Source organism: Rana temporaria, chromosome 8 (genome assembly GCF_905171775.1).
Source record: "Rana temporaria chromosome 8, aRanTem1.1, whole genome shotgun sequence".
Classification (NCBI taxonomy): domain Eukaryota; kingdom Metazoa; phylum Chordata; class Amphibia; order Anura; family Ranidae; genus Rana; species Rana temporaria.
The window spans coordinates 120,377,184-120,397,592 of record NC_053496.1 but is presented as its reverse complement, the minus strand read 5'-3'; the positions used below and the strand labels follow the sequence as shown (position 1 = coordinate 120,397,592).

The 20,409-nt window shown below is 42.1% G+C and overlaps 1 protein-coding gene across 9 annotated transcripts in view; it reads right to left on the bottom strand.

Moving 5' to 3' along the window:
* Positions 1–20,134, bottom strand: part of ZMIZ1 (zinc finger MIZ-type containing 1) — a 423,333-nt gene extending 403,199 nt beyond the window's left edge. For 6 of the 9 annotated variants that reach the window (XM_040320609.1, XM_040320608.1, XM_040320607.1 and 3 more), the window contains exon 1: positions 19,848–20,133. The gene's annotated coding sequence lies outside the window, so the exon portion shown is untranslated. Of the gene's footprint in view, positions 1–19,847 lie in introns of all 9 variants that reach the window. The other 3 variants (XM_040320611.1, XM_040320613.1, XM_040320615.1) reach the window with 2 other exon arrangements.
* Positions 20,135–20,409: the final 275 nt, after the last annotated feature.

Sequence of the window (20,409 nt, the reverse complement as noted above, 5' to 3'; positions counted from 1 at the left end):
TCCATATGCGATTGCTGTGTAGAGCCATCCAAAACCACCTGTGAATCCAGCCACAGAAATACACCATCCCTTGTCCATGTCCCTTTTGAATGACTCTCTCTCTATATCTATCTATCTATCTATCTATCTATCTATCTATCTATCTATCTATCTATCTATCTATCTATCTATCTATCTATCTATCTATCTTCCACACATAGTGGGCAAAATAATTATTTGATCCCCTCCAGATTGTGTAAGTGTACCCACTTATAGACCCTTCATTTCTTTGTATCATAGGTGTATATTAAATGATAGGAGACAGAATATAAACCAAAAATCCAGACAAAACACATCACATGTGTTATAAATCGAGTTGCAGTTCAGTGAGTAGAATATTTGATCCCCAAGAAAAAAATGACTTTGTACATGGTGGGGAAACCCTTGTCGGCAAGCACAGAAGTAAGACGTTTCTTGCAGTTGGTTACCAGGTTTGCAAACATCTCAGGAGGGATTTTGGTCCACTCTTCTTTACAGATCTTCTTTAAATCCTTAAAAAGGGGTTGTAAAGGTAAATATTTTTTTCCCTAAATAGCTTCCTTTACCTTAGTGCAGTCCTCCTTCACTTACCTCATCCTTCCATTTTGCTTTTAAATGTCCTTATTTCTTCTGAGAAATCCTCACTTCCTGTTCTTCCTCCCTGGTGTGGAGAATACCTCGAGGGGGTAGGGGGCGAGCAAGAGTGTCAGGACGCCCACTAACACATAGCTCTTTTCTCTATCTGCAAAGTAGAGAGTGTTCTGTCACTCCTGCTCGCTCCCTCAAGAGGCTTTCTACACACCAGGAAGAAAGCCTCACATTACTGTGTGTAGTTACAGACAGAAGAAGAACAGGAAGTGAAGATTTCTCAGAAGAAATAAGGACATTTAAAAGCAAAAACGAAGGATGAGTGAGGTAAGTGAAGGAGGACTGCACTACGGTAAAGGAAGCCATTTAGGGAAAAAAAATATTTATCTTTACAACCCCTTTAAGGTCTCTTGGCAACATAAAGTTTTAGCTCCCTCCATAAATTTTCTATAGGATTAAGGTCTGGAGACGGCTAGGTCACTCCATGCCTTTAATGTGCTCTTCTTGAGCCAAAACTTTGTTGCGTTGGTGGTAGGTTATGGGTCATTGACATGTTGAAAGACCCATCCACGACCCTCTTCAGTGTTTTCTGGCTGAGGGAAGGTGGTTCTAATCCAAGATTTTACAATACATGGCCCTGTCCATTGACCCCTCAATGCGACAAAGTCGGCCTGTACCTTTAGCAGAGAAACAGCCCCAAAGCATAATGTTTCCACCTCCGTGCTTAAATGTAGGGATGGTGTTCTTAGGGTCATAGTCCGCATTTTTCTTCCTCCAAACACGGCGAGTCGAGTTAATTCCAAAGAGCTAAATTTTGGTTTCATCTGACCATAGCACTTTCTCACAATCCTTCTTTGAATCATTTAAATTTTCACTGGCAAATGTCAGGCGGGCCTGAGCATGTGCCTTCTTGAGGAGGGGGACTCTGCAAACACTGCAGGATTTTTATCTATGGGGATGTATTGCGTTACCAATGGTTTGTTTGGTGAATGTGATCCCAGCTGCCTTGAGATCATTCCCAATCTCCTCCCGTGTAGTTCTGGGCTGGTCCCTCACCTGTCTCATGATCATCCTTACCCCATGAGGCAAAATCTTGCATGGGGCTCCAGACCGAGGGCGATTGATGGCCATTTTTTATTTCTTCCATTTGTGAATAATCACTCCAACAGTTGTCTACTTCTCGCCAAGCTTCTTGCTGATGGTCTTGTAGCCCATGCCAGCCTTGTGGAGGTCTACTATCCTGTTCCGGACATCCTTTGACAGCTCTTTGGTCTTGCCTATGATGGTGGGCTTGAATGGAAGATAGATTCTGTGGACAGGTGTCTTGTATACAAAGAACAAGTTGTCGTTATGAGCACCTTCTTAAATTTACAGGACTAATCTATGTACCACATGAGCGCATACGCCAGACTTATTGTTGGGGGATCAAATATTTATTTTATTCACTGAACTACAACTCAATTTATAACAACATTTGTATATTGTGTTTTTTGGTTGATATTCTGTCTATCATTTAAAATACACCTATGATAAAAATGATAGGCCCCCTATTTCTTTGTAAGTGGGCAAACTTACAAAATCTGTAGGGTATCAAATACTTATTCTCCCCACTGTACATACACATGGAGAAGAATAAAAAAAAAGACCTTCAAGCAAAACAAAAGCCTGGAAACAGAGGATCTCAAATCTTGCACACAAAGCGCTGGCGTGTCTTCTCATGAGAATGGGATCAGGTTGTAACTGGTTTGGGATGATCTAAATTACATAAAATGTGTAAGTGTACCAACAGGGAGAAGACATTTTTCTACTAAATAGATAACAAAACATACCCCCACACATGTACAATGTTCATATATTATATATATATATACACACACACACACATACATACATACATACATACATACATACATACATACATACACACACACACACACACACACACACACACACACACACACACACACACACACACACACAATCCTTGCAGTTTTAAAGTGTATGTATAGCAAAAAAAGCTTATTTTCCTCCAGAGTAGGGAAACCCATCTAGATATTTTCATTTTTTTTTTCTACTTGTGTCCCACTGGGGAGATTTACCTTTATTTCCTAAAAGGAACCATAGAAAATCACTCCAAAGTGGATGGAATTCCCATCTTATAGAGTTGTCAGAGGAACTGGTATAGCCATTAGAGGATCTCTCCTTACTTCTTGCTCTACTGACAATTCAAAGTCTTTCCATCCCCCCACTTTCTATCTCAGTGACAATGGTCACCAGGACAAATAGAGCGGTGAATTTCCCAGAGGGAGGAATCCAAAAATGTGACACAGAGGGGGAGAGTGCAAAATCTGTTATCTGACAATCGGCTTCTAACTTCAGCGTTTTCCCACAGCAGGCAGTAAAAATGTTCCTATCCTGAATGCGATTCTTATGCGTTCAGGAGAGGGAGGTTTAACCTCACCGAAACGCAGCCACTCTTAAACTCTGATAAAAGCCAATATGTACATGGATACATAGGCTTTTTTTGAAGTTGAGTTTAGCAGGTTTGGCAAAAGAACGCCAAAAGCTTCTAAACTCAAGTTTAGCAGCGGCCGGTGTATATGAAGCCTTAAAACAGAATAGAATGCCTAGATGGTACTGGAGGCACACATGGCTGCATATTGCAACCTCAGGGGTGTGAAAGTACAGGCAGTTTTAAGGGCTTTTACGTTTCTTACTTGGAAAGGCACGGTTTTCCTTCCAATCAGGGTCCTTCACATCATAGAACTGCTTCCAATCAGGGTCCTTCACATCATAGAACTGCCGCTAGTTGGCCCACAATCACTACCTAGAGACCTTTAATCAAACTATTGAGCAGTCCAACTTACTTTGTTCCTTGTTACTTTAGGTGTACCTGCTGTGTATGGTGCCTTAGCAACTTGCTGATGTTGCTATAGTTTGTATTTCTTATATTTTTAAAAGAAAACCCAATAAAAAAACAATTGAAACATAAAGTACAGACAGTCGGAGTTACAAACATCCAACTCATATTTACAGAGGTAGACAAAAGGAAGCGAGAGGAAATCTACCCCTAGAAAGGGAAATTCAGTCCTGTTAGAGTTATCATGGGGGAAAAAAAAATATATGTCTCCACTAAAGCTTTATCACCAATCCTCCTTTCCACAACAAGCCAACATTTTCAAATTCCATTTGTCACAGGGACAGAAAGTGAGATGAAATCTTCTGAACGGGGGCACAGACAGCAAAACAAACGTTAGCTGTGTCAACTCTTCCCTATGCTATCCAAAAACATAAAACATAAAAAATAAAAAATAAAAAAAAGTTATTAAAGAAAGAAAAAAGGTTTTACATATACCTAGTGCAGACAGTTCAGATGGGAAACAATCACAATTTATCATTCTTTATACTTCTAACATGTACAGTAGGTGCTTTTTTTTTAGGCTGTACATACCTTATTATCGCCATTTTCAATCCGGCTTCCGGATACTCACTCCCGCGGGAGTAGAAGTTTCTATGCTGAGCCGCAATGTAATCTGGGAGTTCGCCCAGATGATTGATGTCCTTCAGAAAAAGTTCCCCCCGGCGGATAAGGCCCCCCCAGTATTGCGTAGGTGCGTCACGGAGTTTCCGAAAGTAGCCGAACATGTAGAGCCGCGAGTTTGCTCTACACGGCGCCTGCGCACCGACTAGGAGCAGTGTAGAGCTGACTGCTCAGGCGACGTATAGAGCCGACGCGCAGCTCTACCTGTTCGGCTACTTTCGGAAACTCCGTGACGCACCTACTCAATACGGGGGGGGGGGCCTTATCCGCCGGGGGGAACTTTTTCTGAAGGACATCAATCATCTGGGCGAACTCCCAGATAACATTGCGGCTCAGCATAGAAACGCCTACTCCCGCGGGAGTGAGTACCCGGAAGCCGGATTGAAAATAGCGATAATGTATGTACAGCCTAAAAAAAAAAAAGAAAGTGCCTACTGTACATGTTAGAAGTATAAAGAGTTTGGTCTTATATAGATGTTATTTGGGTGAACCTCCGCTTTAAGAACAAACCTACATAACCCATCTTGTTTGGAACTCGGGGACTGCCTGTATTCAGACAACCACATTTTGTAGCTGCAAAGGACAGAGATATGAAAATACAGTATCATACCTGCTGGGCAGGTTTCATTGGTCCAAAAGAAAAAGCTGAATCTCTTCTGCCCAAAAACAATGGTATGGTCCAGAAGTTTCAGTCACTTTTAATTTTTGGGGTAATATAAAAAAGACAGACTGGTCCAGTTTTTCGCTATTCCATGGTAAGAGTGTGCAGGTGAAAATGAGAACTCATTGGGTAAACCCCTTTAGAACCAAAAACTGGGAACAGTGATTCATAACAGGAATGTGACCAAAGCTGCAAAATTTCATCAAAGCAGCCAGTGGAAAACACACGTGAGCCTGGACAGAGATGTAGATTTTGTGATCATCCTGACCCTCTTTGCTCTCAGTAGCAACCTGATAAGTAGAGGTTTATGCTCCAAATAAGCAGCTACAGGCACATGATATTTTGGATGTTGTTCCCACCTCATTATGGCTCTACTTCTCATTGTATTTCATGCTCTTTATCACCTGACGTTCCAATAAGCCCGGCAAGGAATCTCCCTGCTTGCATCTCATAATTTGGCAAAAGAGAGAGCAAAAGCTAGACATAGAGGAGCATGCTGGACTGCTATCCTGACTATACAAATCTGTGATCTATTGAAGATATGAATATCTACAGAAATAGAAGCTCATTCTAGGTAAAGCCACCAAATAAATGATCGCTAGGCATATAAGCACTATGTATCATTTACAGTACAAAAAGTGCACTATTGGCAGAATGTATTTCTTTTCCAAAGGCCTGGAAAAGGTGACAGCAGTCCCATTTGGAATGCATCCTTGGCTCCGGTGTTTCTTCTGGCCTCAAACCAAGTCTACAAAAAGACAAAGTCTCCCTATATTGTAAGAAAATGGAGGAAAAAAAGATTTCTGTGAAGCAGAAATGTGAAAATCATAGCACAACATACTGAATCTGTGCTGCTAATGACCTCAAGGCTAATGCATAAAGCACATAGAATATCTTTGTGGCAATCAATAAAACTCCTATTAAAAAGGAAAAAAAAAAATCATAGCAACATTTAGATTTGTAGAGCAGTTTGTAAATCTGAAAATTGTGAATGAATAATATGGGCAAAATTCATGTTCTGACCATACACATGCCACAAATGTCTCATTGCTTCTAGGTAATTGATTGCAAAAGCCTATCCAAGTGGGACTGAAGTGGTTACAGTCAACTTCCACTCTTCTTTGACTGTTTAATCGCTGGAAACGATTGTGATGGAAAGCGGAGAGCCACCAATTGTCTGGCATATGGGGGGGTTTACAGAAACACCCCTGGACTTCCCCTCGCACTCCATCTCCCATCCAAAATGAACACCTTCAACATCTGCAGCGTTCAGTCATATTTAATTCAGTAAGCTTCCCTGTCAGGTCATGTAATATTTCCTCTCTCAGACAACAGAGCTGCTTACCCACACATCAGGGAAGACTAAAGCCAAAGCTTTCAGCAGTGCCTTCATAGAATGCAAAAAGTAGAGGACTAGTCCAACAGCATTCTGGTCAATCATCTAACCACTTTGGAACAGGGACGTGTTGGTTGGATTTCAATATACTGTGAAGTAATCGGTGGATTAGGAGAAGGCTTCATTCAATGTTGGAATGAATAGCTGCAGCCGCTGACAGCCTGTCATTGCAGTGTACGTGCTCAGCGGTCGCAGCTGTCAAACCCAGCAGCAAGAATCAGTAGATTCCTGCCGATGGGATTTGCATTGTGGCAAAATTTCAGGGAAACTGGAGCCTTAAGCAAGCCATAGATTATGCAATTTTCTTTCATTCAATCACGGATCGCTCAATTCCATTATCAAATCAGTCAGTGTTGATGGGGGGAATCTTTTATGCTGTGCGATTGTATTCTGACAGCAGGAGGTTTCAGCACTGTCAAAATAAAATAATCTCTGCCAGCAGCTAAAAAAAAAAAAAAAAAAAAAAAAAAAAAACACACGAAACACTAGTTGTACTAAAGTCGATTATTAGACCGACCTCAGTACAACCAGCCTGCCCATAGATGGATCGAAATTTGGCCAATTCCCGCTGAACCAACCTAAAAGGATCAAAGGAATAGTGTGACAGAAGGCCCGTTTTCCGTGCCATCAGGCGGTACTAGGTAAATTTCTACCTCATCTCTGCGTCTTTATTAAGCCTTAAACCCCCGGACACATGGGCTGAATATCGGCCGGTTCAATAGAAACATCCACATTTGGTCCATGGGTATGGAAGCCGGTCGAACGTCAAGCTTCTGTCAAAGGGGCATGACTAAAAAAAGGTCTGCTGATCGGCATCCGATCAGCGCTCTCAGCCAATGGCTGAAAGCACCGACTGATCTCCCTGTTAGATATGTAGATATTCGCCAGCACACAAGGATCATCAATTTCGACCAAACGTTTTTTTAAGCAAGAACACACACACACACACACACACAATCATAAAAAACTCCCCGTCAGAATACAAAAGCTCAAACAGGAAAAACAAAAAAAAAAAAACACAAACACCACACACACACACACTCTTAAAAAGGGGTTGTAAACCTTCGTTTTCTTTTTTTTTACGTCATAATTACCTTCACTGTGTATTTTATTTTTTTTAAAGTGGCCCGATCCTCGACCTATGGGGTCCCCCAACAGCCCACTAAGAGAAGCGCTCTCCCAAGTCCAGCATTTGCGTCCAGACACAGAATGCCCGACTCGGCCACACCCCCCGGCGCCCGTGTCATTGGATTTGATTGACAGCAGTGGGAGAATATGGCTGCACTGCCATCAATTCATCCAATCAAGACCTGAGCCCCCCCCCCCCCCCCCCCCCGGCCAGAGAGGGTTTGCGTGTCTCCGCATTGGGAATGAACAAGGGGGGGGGGGCTGGTCAGCGTCAGAAGTTTTTTCACCTTAATAGGATGCAATAAAAAAGGTAAAAATAAGGAGGGTTTACAACCCCTTTAAGTGGCTGCAAAATCAAATCAATCAGATGCTGCAGCTGCCCTCCGTCGGCTCTACAGCAATAACTGAGCAATCAAAGACTGTAGATTGCTTAGTTCTTGGGGCCACTCTCAGCACAGAACGGTGACTGTCAGTAACCACTCTCTGCTTTTCCCTCCCAGTGCTGGAGCACCAGGCTGTGGAGGGGAGGGAATAGCTCAGGCCTCTCAGCTGCACACCGAGCGGCTGAGCCAGCTGCCGGACAAGTGTCTGGGCAGATCCCAACATTTTTGTCAGGATCCCTGCAGAGCCTGGACCGGTTCTGTGACATCAGCTAAAAGCAGGCTTTTGAGCCTGCCGTCGGCTCAAACTTGGACACAGGAGGAGTGCAGAACTAAAGTCATTCCTGTGACCCAAAAGGTGAAGTATGGTCATAAGAGAACAGAGCTGTTCCCAATGTTTTTTTTGTAAGTCACATCAAAATTCAACAGGTGACTTAGTGGTCAGCACTGTCCTAGCAGTACAGACTGCAGTTCTGGAGTTAATTCACACAACCACCAAAGCCTTTAGATTATCCACACATCTGTAGGTACCATAGTTAAAAAAAATACCTTCTGAAAAAAACAAATTGTATGTGTGTGCACGTGTATTGAAGCAGTCATCTTCTATGCACACGCTTTACAATATGTACTCTGGTTCTGCTATGACCGCCAGACGTTGGACGAGTTACCGATCCTTAAACATTAACTAGAGCTCATTGTGCAGAAAGGAGATAACACACAGGAGCACCACACATATAAAAGGAGCAAGCAGTGCACAGAAAGAGAAAAAAACTGCAGGTAGAACACAAATCCATGAATAAGTCTACTGTGCAAACAAGGAATAAATTCCACAGTTCAGAGACACACTAGCAATAAGTTAACTTTCATAGATAGCGAACATGAACAAAATGCATCTACAAATATGCAGGTTACAGATAAAGGCCGTTTTTGTATTAAACAATTAATCCTATTATTCTTTTCTCAGCGGTACTCTAAATACTATGGGGAGTGAATGGAATAATGCACACTGCCTAATTATACTGTTCCCTGTATGGCCCACCATAGTGTATGGCGGCCTTAGTCGGCTAAAGTGTTTCTATGTTAAGTGATTATTAACTGTTTTTTAAATATTTTAACATGAGAAACGTAGCATGTTCTATTTCTGTAATAAGTTCTAATTATATGATACTACTACTACAAATGATTGAGTTAAAAAGCATATCACTACTTAGAATGAACTGCATTGGAATCTCCAGTTGTTCCCACAGTGGTGGAAGAGCTGCACAAAACCTGCGTGGAGCTCAGCAATGTTTGTGAAGGAGGCCACATAGTTTCTCCCTACAGACGGAGGTAAAGGTCACAAAATGTGATTCTGCTTCCCGTCAGGAAGCAGAACAATGCAAAGACAGTATCTCCTCCTCCCCCTCGCCTCACCAGCAGAGGCCTAACCCCAAAGAGAAGGAGAAAACACACAGACTTGCAAACTACCAAGGATGACACAATTAACCATTATATGTCTGGATTAAAGTCATCCACTTTTTGTGTGCAATATAAAACCAACGCTCCTTCCTAGCAATCATATCCGATTATAAAAAATGCTTATGTTTTGCCTCAAACAACACAGAGTTTGGATGCGAAATGTAACCGAAAAAACAAAACAAATAAAAAATAATATGGAGTATACCCCAACCTTCAAGGCATGTGATATTTCTCACAACAGCTGGAGCTTGCAGGTGCAAGTAGTTAAACCATAAACCTTCAGAGGAAAAGACAATTTGGTCATCTCTAGTACAAATCCAACACTTCCTGGTCAGATATAGACCTGTTCCTACCCATTTCTGGCATGCTCAATCTCTCTCTACCTTGGAGTTTATGGCTTCTGATATTTCAAGAAGTACATGATCAGGAACATTTTTTACAAGAGGGAATGAAGGTGGAAAGTCTGTATAAACTATAGTACGTTGTCAATAACAACTGATCCGATTTCTTCTTTGACTTATGAAGTTACCTTAGAATCATAAAGAAAGCAGTTTAAAAATCGGTCGTTAGGCTATATTCACACCAATGCATTTTTGAGGCATTTTGCAGAAATGCAGGGAATTTTTTTTTAACATGGGTTCCTATGGAACATGTTCACATCAATGCATTTTTATGCCTCTGCATTTTTGGAAGGCGTCGGAGACTTTTTTCCCGCAAAATGCAGCGTTTTGCATGCAATAGAATTCAATGTACCCGCATCCAAAATGTCTTCTTTGTCCGGGGTTGTTCTTCCTCTGCCACCGCTCCTGCCGACGACCCCCCTCCGATGCTGCGTCCCACTAATCTGTCGGCGCCGATGTCCTGCATTCCTTAAATAACGATGGGGACGTGGCAATTGGATTACGTCATCTGGAGGCCACTCCCCATTGTGACATCACCGCCCGGGGCATGATGGGTCTGTGACATCACAGGGGCACGTGGCCTCCAGGTGATGCAATTAGGTTGCCACACCCCCATCGTTATTTAAGGAATGCAGGACATGGGCGCCGACAGAGCAGCGGGACGCAGCACCGGACAAAAAAGACAGAAGAAGAGCGGAAGAAGAAGCAGGGGGAGAAGGAGAAGACAGAACCAACCCGATATATAAATCAAAGGCATTGTTTTCTGTGCATCTGCAGTTTAATGCAAATGACAGAACATATTATGTACAGTTTTCCTTCATAGATGTAAACCTCAAAAGCGGTAGTAAACTGAGAAAAAAAAAAAAAAAAAAAAAAAAAAAAAAAAGGCCTTCTACAATGTATTTTAATAATGTGCTAGTATGCACCGCATACTAGCACTTTATGACAGACTTGCCAGCACTGTGCCGTCACTGCTCGTGCTTGTCATAGGCGCTTTCATATTCATATGCTTTTCCTTGCGGGTTCTGTTTCGTAGGCTACCTGAATGGCCAGGCCATGATGACGTCACTCCCGTGCATGCATACAGAAAGAAGTCACATTACCACGGCACAAAGTAGATGCTGTAAATGTGGTCTAAGCCAAGCATGTGCACCAGTTCAGATCATATTACTGCTGACAGGTGGGGGGGGGGGGAGCCAATCAGCAGGTCTGGCGGACATGATGTTCGCCGACACCCGGCGACTGCTTCCAAGACAGGCAGATCGCCGTTCTGTCAGAGGAAAATATGCATATCTTGTGTTTCTGCCAAACAGGAACACGGATCTCGGTCTTCCCCCAGTAAAAGCACATCCCCCTCACACAATTAGCAAGCACTCCCAGTGAACACATGTAACCCTTTGATCGCTCCTGGTGTTAATCCTTTCCCTGCCAGTGTTATTAGTACAGTGAATATTGTTAGCACTGATCACCGTATTGGTGTCACTGGTTCCCAAAACTTCATGTCAGATTTGTCCAGTGCAATGTCGCAGTCCCGCACCAAAGAAAAAAAAAAATTTATGGTTTTACCTAAATCATGTAGCAGAATAAATATTGGCCTAAATTGATGAAGAAAGGTAAAAAAAAAAAAAAAAATTTTCACAATGGGAGAAAGGGAGATTTTTCAGGCACACAGACAGCTGGCTACTGGCTCACATTTCATATACTTCCCCTGGGGAGAAACACTGCAGGCTAGAGGGAGGAGGAGCAGGCTTTTACAGACCAGCCACTTCTTAAGGCTTAGATGATGACCACTGACCCTCCCAACACAAATCCAAAGTGGTCTTGGAATAATAAAATCCTTTCTATACAAATTGTGTCAATTCACACATATTCTGCATTGAACATCCATTAATCACATCAAACAGTTCGACTTGATTCCTCTTTCCTTTATTCCCCTGATCACGAGTTGGGAAACAAAACAAAACAAACAAAAAATAAAATAAAAAAACACATTTTCATCTTGGCAGTGATGTAAAACTACCTGTGATTAGGAGCAGAAAGGTTTTATCTCCTACCTCTTAACTCTCACTCACATTCTACGTATAATCTCCAATCAGAAATCTTGTTATGAAATCTGTTTTATGAGGCCTTGTTAAACATGTGTCTTGTGGTTAACTGAAATGCTTTATTACTCAGCAGAATTGTAACATATCGGTTGTGCTTTCCTTATTGATGAGCTTTAAAAGACAAGCAATTTCATACTGTGTTTTAAATGCAAAGGAGAGCAGATTTAAAGAGGAGCGGCTACAAATACTGCAGCTGCTGACTTAATAAAAAGCACACTTACCTGTCCAGGGAGCCTGCAGCTTCGGGTGGAGGCGCCAGCACTACTAAGGGAAGCAGGAAGTAAAGCCTTGCGGCTTCACGGCCTGTTTTCTACTGCACATGCGCGAGTCGCGCTGCGCTTCCTGAATGGTCCCGGTCTTCTGGGACCAGAAGCCGTGGGGAGTAGGAAATAAATGACGTAGGGCGCCACGGCACGCTTACACAGAAGTGGGATTGACAGGTATGCGCTACACCCCCCCCCCCCCTCCACCCGAAAGGTGCCAAATGTGGCACAAGGGGGATCAAATAAGCAGAGCTTCCACTTTTGGGTGGAACTTTGCTTTAACATAAAGCACAAGGCCACTAAAATTTGAACTTAAATTGTAACTAAAGGCAAAACTTTTTTTTTTTTTTGTGGATGGAGTCGGGAGGAATTAGAACACCTATTACATTTTTATTGCGGTCTCCTTTTATTTGTATTGCTAGGACCTGTGATGTGTCCCAGAAGATTGCCGGGTGGGTAGGGGAAGAGGAGAACTTCCGCTTGGTGGCGCCATGAGCGGAATTGAGAGCTGGGTACCTGTCAAAACTAGATAAACGCTACCCCCAAAAAAATAAAAATTACGACATGCCAAATGTGCTATGTCAGGAGTCCTTAAAGCGGAAGTTCCACTTTTGGGTGGAACTCAGATTTAAAGGAGATTCATCCTCTATTTGTCCCATTTTCTATTATCATTAAAAGTGGAAGTAAAGAAATTCCCCCAAAAAATTGGGTCATCTCTGGAAAGGTAATAGAGAGAAAATCTTCCAATGGGGGCACTAGTTCTCATGACTAGGGGGTCCCCAAGGGAATCCCTTAAATTTGCAGGGATTTCCTCTCACTTCTTGTTTTGGCTTTAGAACCGGAAGTGAAGGGAAATCTCCCCAAAAGGGACATCATGGCAAAAAATAAAACAGACAGTGATTCTATCCCTCCAATGCAATATCCAAAAAGACAAAAGCAGTAGCTGTAAAAACATCTAGTGTGCATGAGGCCTAAATATGAATAGGTCTGACCAAGTAAAAACTTGTTTGTTTTTAAACACACACACACACACACACACACACACACACACAATCCAAAACCAGAAATGCAGCAAGTGTACATAAAATAAATCAGCAGGCGATATAGGTTTTCAAAAAATGCAGAAAAAGATAAAAAATATGTTTTTTTGCTTAAAGGCCAACTCCAAATATTTTTTCCCCCCCAGGAGTGGTTAGAACAGTGGTTCTCCAATCCTGTCCTCAGGACCCACCAACAGGCCTGGTTTGCAAGATAACCGAAATACATCCCAGGTGATATAATTTGCTGCTCAGTGGTCGCAGTTTTCTAGTCTGCATCTCCCCAAGGTAATACTTAAATCTGCCCTGCTAGTGGGTCCTGAGGCCAGGAGTTGAGAAACGCTGGGTTTGAACTACTTGAAGTGATTGTTTTTTAAAGAAAACAAAACACAACACACCTTTACAAACATGTCATTCTTACCTGCTCTGTGCAAGGGTTTTGCACAGAGCAGCCCTATCCTCCTCTTCTGGGGTGCCCCAGTGGCGCTTCTGGCTGCTCCCCTTCAACAGGTACCCCCAAGGGAGCCACTTTCCATGGGGGCACACTCATGAATCCCGCTGCTGCATCCAATGACACAAATAGACTCTGCCCCGCTCCCACATCACTGGATTTGATTGACAGCAGCAGGAGCCAATGGCTTCCGCTGCTATCTATTCAGTGCTCCTTGCTGGAACGAACAGGTCCAGGTCAGAAAAAGTGGGACATCAGCAGTGCAGAAGGTTTTTCACCTTGAGCCTAGGTTCACACTGCTGCGAATTCAAAATCGCGGTAAAATGCGCGATTTTACCGCGATTTTGCGGCTGCGATTTTGCCGCGATTTCGGCCGCAATTTAATGTAAATCGCGGCCCGAAATCGCAAAAAGTAGTACAGGAACTACTTTTTGAAATCGCAGATGCGGCGTCGCACTGATTAGGACAGTGCCATTGCCGACAATTGCCGCCGATTTGAGATGCGATTTGACATGTCAAATCGCATCTCAAATCGTTCCAAATCGTACCCAGTGTGAACCAGGGCTAATGCATAGAAAAACCTTAAGGCTGGGTTCCCACCAGTGTGAATTCGATGCAGGTTCTCCACATCGAATTAGCGAAAAATGTGTGCTGAAATCGGACCTGAAACTACTTCTGTGAGCCGCTGCATGCTCATATGTGAACCCAGCCTGAGAAATCCCTTCTTAGGCTGGATTCACGCCTATGCATTTTTAGTGCTTTTTGCATATTTGTACTACAGAACGTGTTCCATAGGATACCATGTTAAATGAACTGTAGTGCAAAATGCAAAAAGAACTAAAAATGCATATTTGTGAACCCAGCCTTCCTGGTGCTGTGATTTTATTTGTTAGATTATTTCCTGCATATTTGAAGTGTGTCAGAAAAGGAAGTTTTTTAGATATTCCTTCTATGGGGATACAGACAGTATTTAAAAACCGTCAGGTGAATATCCTTAGTTGGAAAGCAGACATTTAAAACTTGACAAAAAGAAAAAAAAAAAAAAAAAAAAACCATTCCTTATCCAAAACTTAATAAATAGAACAAAAAAAAAAAAAAAGGCTCAAGTTTTACCTAAATATTAGACTGAGGTTCTTCCTTACTCCTGTGGTACATCATATATAATTTTTTTTTTTATTAATAAGACATCATAAGGCGTGGAAATATAGTTGCAATTTCACTTTCAGAAAAAGTAAAAAGGAGAGGGGGGGGGCAGTTTGTGTCATAACCCATGGAAAAGACAAAACAAACAGCCAACATAACACAGTTGAGTGGCAGACAAATCATCATACATACAGTAGATGTTGCAGTCTGTGCTTTCTGCACTATTGTGTACACAGATAATATTTGATAGATTGTCAGGTAATTGCCACTATGAATATTGAACTAAAAACAACAGCAGTGAAACTTCCAACCTTTTGAAAAGACTTCATTAAATTTAACAAGGCTTAAACCCCTAGCAAAGAAATTACTAATTGCTGGCACAAACAGAGTACTGAAGTGTTTAAAACACCCATCAATTATTGTAACCTATTGATTCCAAAAGTATTTGTACATTGGGTGAGAATACATTACATGTATTCTGATATAGTGCTAAATCTCTGCAGAACTATGGATTCCATGCAGCCAACCTTTTCAAATGATAAAATAAAAAATAAAAAAAGGAAGGGGGAAGCGTGCATTTGTAGTAACTTCAAGCATAAACAATTTAAACCAAGAAGAATCAAATTACCACAAAAACAGTACTACATATAGGACATGTGTTTAACTTCAACTTCTAGCACCGGATTTAGACATAGTTTAAATCATATTCACTCATTGATAAACTTCAAAATGCATGAAAACAAGCAGCCATGGCTGTATAAAAGAAGAAAAAAAAGAAGAAGAAGGATGTCTATGTTAAAGTCAGTCATTGGATGGACCACTAGAACCACCAAAAAATGTAATCATGGGAAATCGGCTACTAGGAATTCCCCCCACAACTGGGCTTCAAATCTAAAGCTACATTTAAATCGCAAAGTTGGCCATCTGGTAAATATAAAAAAGGACTTACACTTGCCTCAAAACTGGGGAGAGTCTAACAACATATACCTGGCCATTTTCTGGTCATCACAGTTGAAACAAGTGCCTTATATACGTATGGGCTTGGGGAGGGGGGGGGGGGGGGGGGGGGGGGTCGCACACATAAAAGGTGGCCAGTTAACTAATGCCACAATGCCAGCTATATAATTGGACATGCATGGGCACCAACATTTCCACTTTCATCTCATTATACAGTCACCCACTGTTGTACACTATACCACAGGAACGAGAAAGATCATGTGCAGTAAGCAAATCTTAAAAAATAATTTTTTTCCTTTTTTTGTTTTGTTTAATATACCATTGAAAGCAACCCCCCCCCCCCCAATAAAACAGATACAGCAAACCACCAGCTGACCCGGCTGCACATATAGCGAGCCGATAACCTCCTGTGCACTCTGCCATCAGCTAGCATAGTTCCCAGCTCTCTCTGAACTACAAAACACTCCCTCTATAATTAAGAGGAGAGGTGGAGGTGTTCTGCAGTTTTGTTCTCAGTTGACAAATCTGTTCCTCCATAGATATAGCAAGGTGAGGAAGTGTTGTCACCCTAGGACAGGAAGTCTGTTACTGGCAGGATCACCAGATAATAAAAAAAAGGATGAAACTAATGAAGCCATCACATCTAAGGACCGGGAAGCTGCAATATTACATTTTTGGATTTAAATGTGCTTGAACTAGACTGTTCCATCTTGCTATTCCTCAACAACGGACATCTTCTGGTAAAGTCCCATCTTCCAAACTTCTCACCATATTTACTGCATATTCTTAGCAAGGCAAAATGAGCCCCTTGTGAGACTGAAGAAGTGCTGTATTGGCAAGTCAGTAGGTAACTTCTAAAACAAGCTTTAGAACAAATATAGTTTATGATATACTGTATATCAAATTTCCCTGTGCGGGGTCCAAATCCACCCCTGAACCCCATTCCTTTCAGCGTTTTTTCATAATGTTAGGTATGCGCCAAGCATGCCTTTTTTTTTTTTGACCGTCTAGCAATGTTTTTGCAAGCTGTACAAAGTCATTATTGGATCCTATGAAGAAACGATTAACTAACTTTGCCAGGGAATTCCATAGACTTTCTAGTAAAAGAAAAAGGCATTTGCATTACAAGTGGGCTCTAATTTAAGACAAAGTATAATGTGGGATTACCATAGTAACCAATCATTCAATGCGGTGATCACTTTAAACCTAGTCAAAAGGTGAAATCTGATTGGCTTCCCATGTTAACTTTTTGTATTATGTTCAGATCAGTTTCACACCAAATAAAATAAATGAGTAAAATATCTCCCGTTTGAAAAGTTATCTACATGGACACAGGATATTTTCACAACATTACTATTCTGTAAAATAAACTTTAATAATGTATAAAACACTGTTGCATCTGTACAACATATCGCTCTCAGCGATAGTGAAGTGAATAGGTAAAATGTCTTATGTATACCCTGCCAAGTTGTGCAAGTCTGTAAAAAGGCTCAAAATATGGAACCTTATTCTTTGTAATCATATTCACAGAAAAAGAGAAAAACAAAAACAAAAAAAAAAACGACATGACTAAATTCAGTCAGCCCCTATTCAGCCTGGAAGTCACACGTGCTCTGCTGCAGACCTTGCTGCTCAATGTGCCTTTTGTCTGAAGACTGGTGTTTCAACATCCTAGTCTTGAACACAAGGAGGAAGAAAAAAAAAAAAAAGGAAGGGGGTCAGCACAAGTCTTCTGTCATTCATAAACCTGAATCAGAGCTCACAGAACTCCAGCCTTTCCTCCCCCTTTTCCACAGAAGATTGATGCCACAATAAAACAATAACACCCCAGCCTGCAAGCAGGGCACAGTACCAAAACCCGTCTGCCATCTCTTCCAGAATGCAAAACACTTGGGCATCCTGGCAAAACCCATTAGTGATAAGCCACAAATCACCAGGCTACTGATCTCAAACAGGGATGGAGAATATAAACACGTTTAGAGATGACAAAATACGCACAAAAATTATTGCTGAACAATAAAAAACAAAATTACAACTTTTAAAATGTTCACACCCCCACTTTTATTATTTACAAATTTGACAGCACTGTTTACAAATGCAAACACTTGAAAAATGGCAAGCACAGCAGGCAATAGCAAAAATAAGCAACTTAATGTATAATTAAGAATCTGTAATGTCCAACGCTGATAAAAAAAAAAAAAAAATAGCCAATCCATTTGTCAATTCGATGGTCCAAATCTGCAGCCACAATATATTAGGCCTTTCTGACCAGCAAGTATTAAGAGTTATTATTTAGCTGTCAATTTCCTTAACAAAAATCATAGAAATAACAAACATATTTAAGTTCTGACAAACAATCCAAGTGTATGTATTAACAGCTATTCCATGTTCCTTTGTATCCTGCCTGGACCAGGATAGATGCATCTCTAAGGCAATGTCCATTTCGTATCAGACGACTTGCTAAAGGTAGAACCATAAAAAAAGAAGAAGAAAAAAAAAACACCCTATCCTTGGTTATTCTCCTTCACCGCACTCATACCATCTCTTTGGAAAGCTCTGAAAGAGCATTTGTTCAGGCTGCCAAGTTAAATCCTCCTTTCTCATGTCAAGGCTTTGAAAAAGCAGTCAGAACAGCAGCTACACTGAGGTCTGCAGAAGTAAAAGAAGAAAAGCAATTCCTTTGGCACCACAGGACCATTAAGCCGTTTGCAGATTATGAACTGAAGCACAAGAATATCTACTCTGCCCAATCAGACAGTAAAGCAGGCTTTATGTAGGTACTGTACATCATACCTAGACTTTTATGGCTCTGCTGAGCTAACCAAAGTGCTTTGTTTTGCTTTTGCAAATAAATATGCAAAATCTGTGTGACAGCGAAAGGAAACACACACACACACACACACACACACACACACACACAAATACCAACAACAACAGCAGCTGACAATGAATTGACAAACAGTGCAATCCACTGAGAAAAAAAAAATATTGTGTTTTGGGGGGGGGGGGGGCATGCTCTTAGGTTATTATTGCCTAATGAATGGCCTACTCAAATATAATTTTAAAATATCTTGAAATATGCTAAATATTTCAACAATCTTATTCTAGAGGGATAAAGTAGCAGAGCAGCAACTGGATATAAATACAGCAAAAACAAAAAGTAGCGGTCTCATCATACATATTGACAAAAGCAAACCCTTAATTCATGAAAAGGACTAAAAGGCTGTAACACAAGGGTGTTGCAATGGCACAGATCTTCAGAATTGCTAATCACAGCGGTGATTTCATTGAGGGATTGCTCAGGGCACACAGGGTTAAACAAATTCAGGCAGTCACAGCAGACATTATAGGGGGAGTGTTTTCAATATACACACCACTAACCATCAGCTGCTTCTCCAAAGCCAGAAAGTTACACAGCACAGGGTTTGCCTCCTGCTAAACTTTTGAAATGTAAAGTTTGATGTGACTTTGGAGAATTATTGAGCCATGTCGGTAATGTTTTGGGGGAAAAGCAGACATTCCTTGAGTGTTGTAAATGAAGCAGATCCCAGTGATAGGACTCCCTCCCCCTTCCTAGGGCTCATCCCTTTCCTCTTGGTCCTGCTAGTTGTTGGGACATTTGTACACAATGATCTGCCATCAGTCCCAATATACTCCTATGGTGGACTTCAGCTGACTTTCACCTCCCAGGGTGCAGAGGGTCTATGAACTGAGAAATCCCCCATCAGATATATGAGATGGGAATAAACATGACATCCCTGCATTGGATGAGGGGCAACAAAACACAGCCCTGGGAGCTGTAGACACACATCAGTGCACCTTGTCCATCATTACTGCACTGTTTATCCAATTAGCACTGGGGACACAGCTCATTATACAATGGTGATTTCCCATTACAAATGGGCCTCCAATGGGCTGCAGCCTAGGATCCTCAATATAACATTGCACACACACACCGAACACCTAAGCGATCACTTTGAGGGAATCCCTTGTCCGCAGAGCTCACATTCTTTACATTCTCGCTGGCTGCTGTGCCTTTAAACCTCCATACCACAACAAAGACAGGAGGGATCTCACACAATGCAGGTCCGATCCATCTCCGAACTTTACCAATTACAGCCCGATGCTTGGTGCAGGCGCCATCGGAGATCCGGAGCCCCGAGCTCAGCCTGCCCCTCCGTGCCGCCCGGCGTGCCGCCTGTCTATCCTCCGCTGCCCCTGGAGGAGGGTCTCCGGCCATGCATGCTCCGATCAGACCTCACCTCCACACACAAAACTTCCATTGTGTGGATGTCAGACACCCACATAGATCCAACTTACCCCGGTGTGTGTGTGTGTGTGCGGCAGGCTGGGCTCCTCCAGATGAATAATATCCTCTCTCCGGCTGCTGGATGTCACACTCCTCTCGCTCAATCTCTCTCCCCGGATCTCCTCCTCCTCCGCCGCCGCCGATCTCCGGCCCTTATTCCCCCACACACAGTAAAAGGAGCTCAGTGTTACTGGGGGACTAAGTGAATCAACTAGCAGGGAGCACAGTAAGTTGAAGTGTCAAATTACATCGCCTATTCTATTACCATGCTGGCTGGTCGGCCGGAAAACCTGGGCCGGAATTAGCGCTGGATGGAGCCGAGTCTACAAAGACATGATCCTGGCCTGGACGTGGGACGGGACGTGGAGTCTAACATCCCCCCACCACCAATCAGTGTATTCTCCAATCAGTGTACGCCCAGCACTGACATCATCACCACCAATGTCTCCATTACATACTTTACTAACTAGGCATGAAATAATACATAGGAAGAGCAAGAAAGGAAAACTTAAACATCACTCAATACAATTATAAATCACCCACAATGTACACAGCACTGTACATACTGGAGGA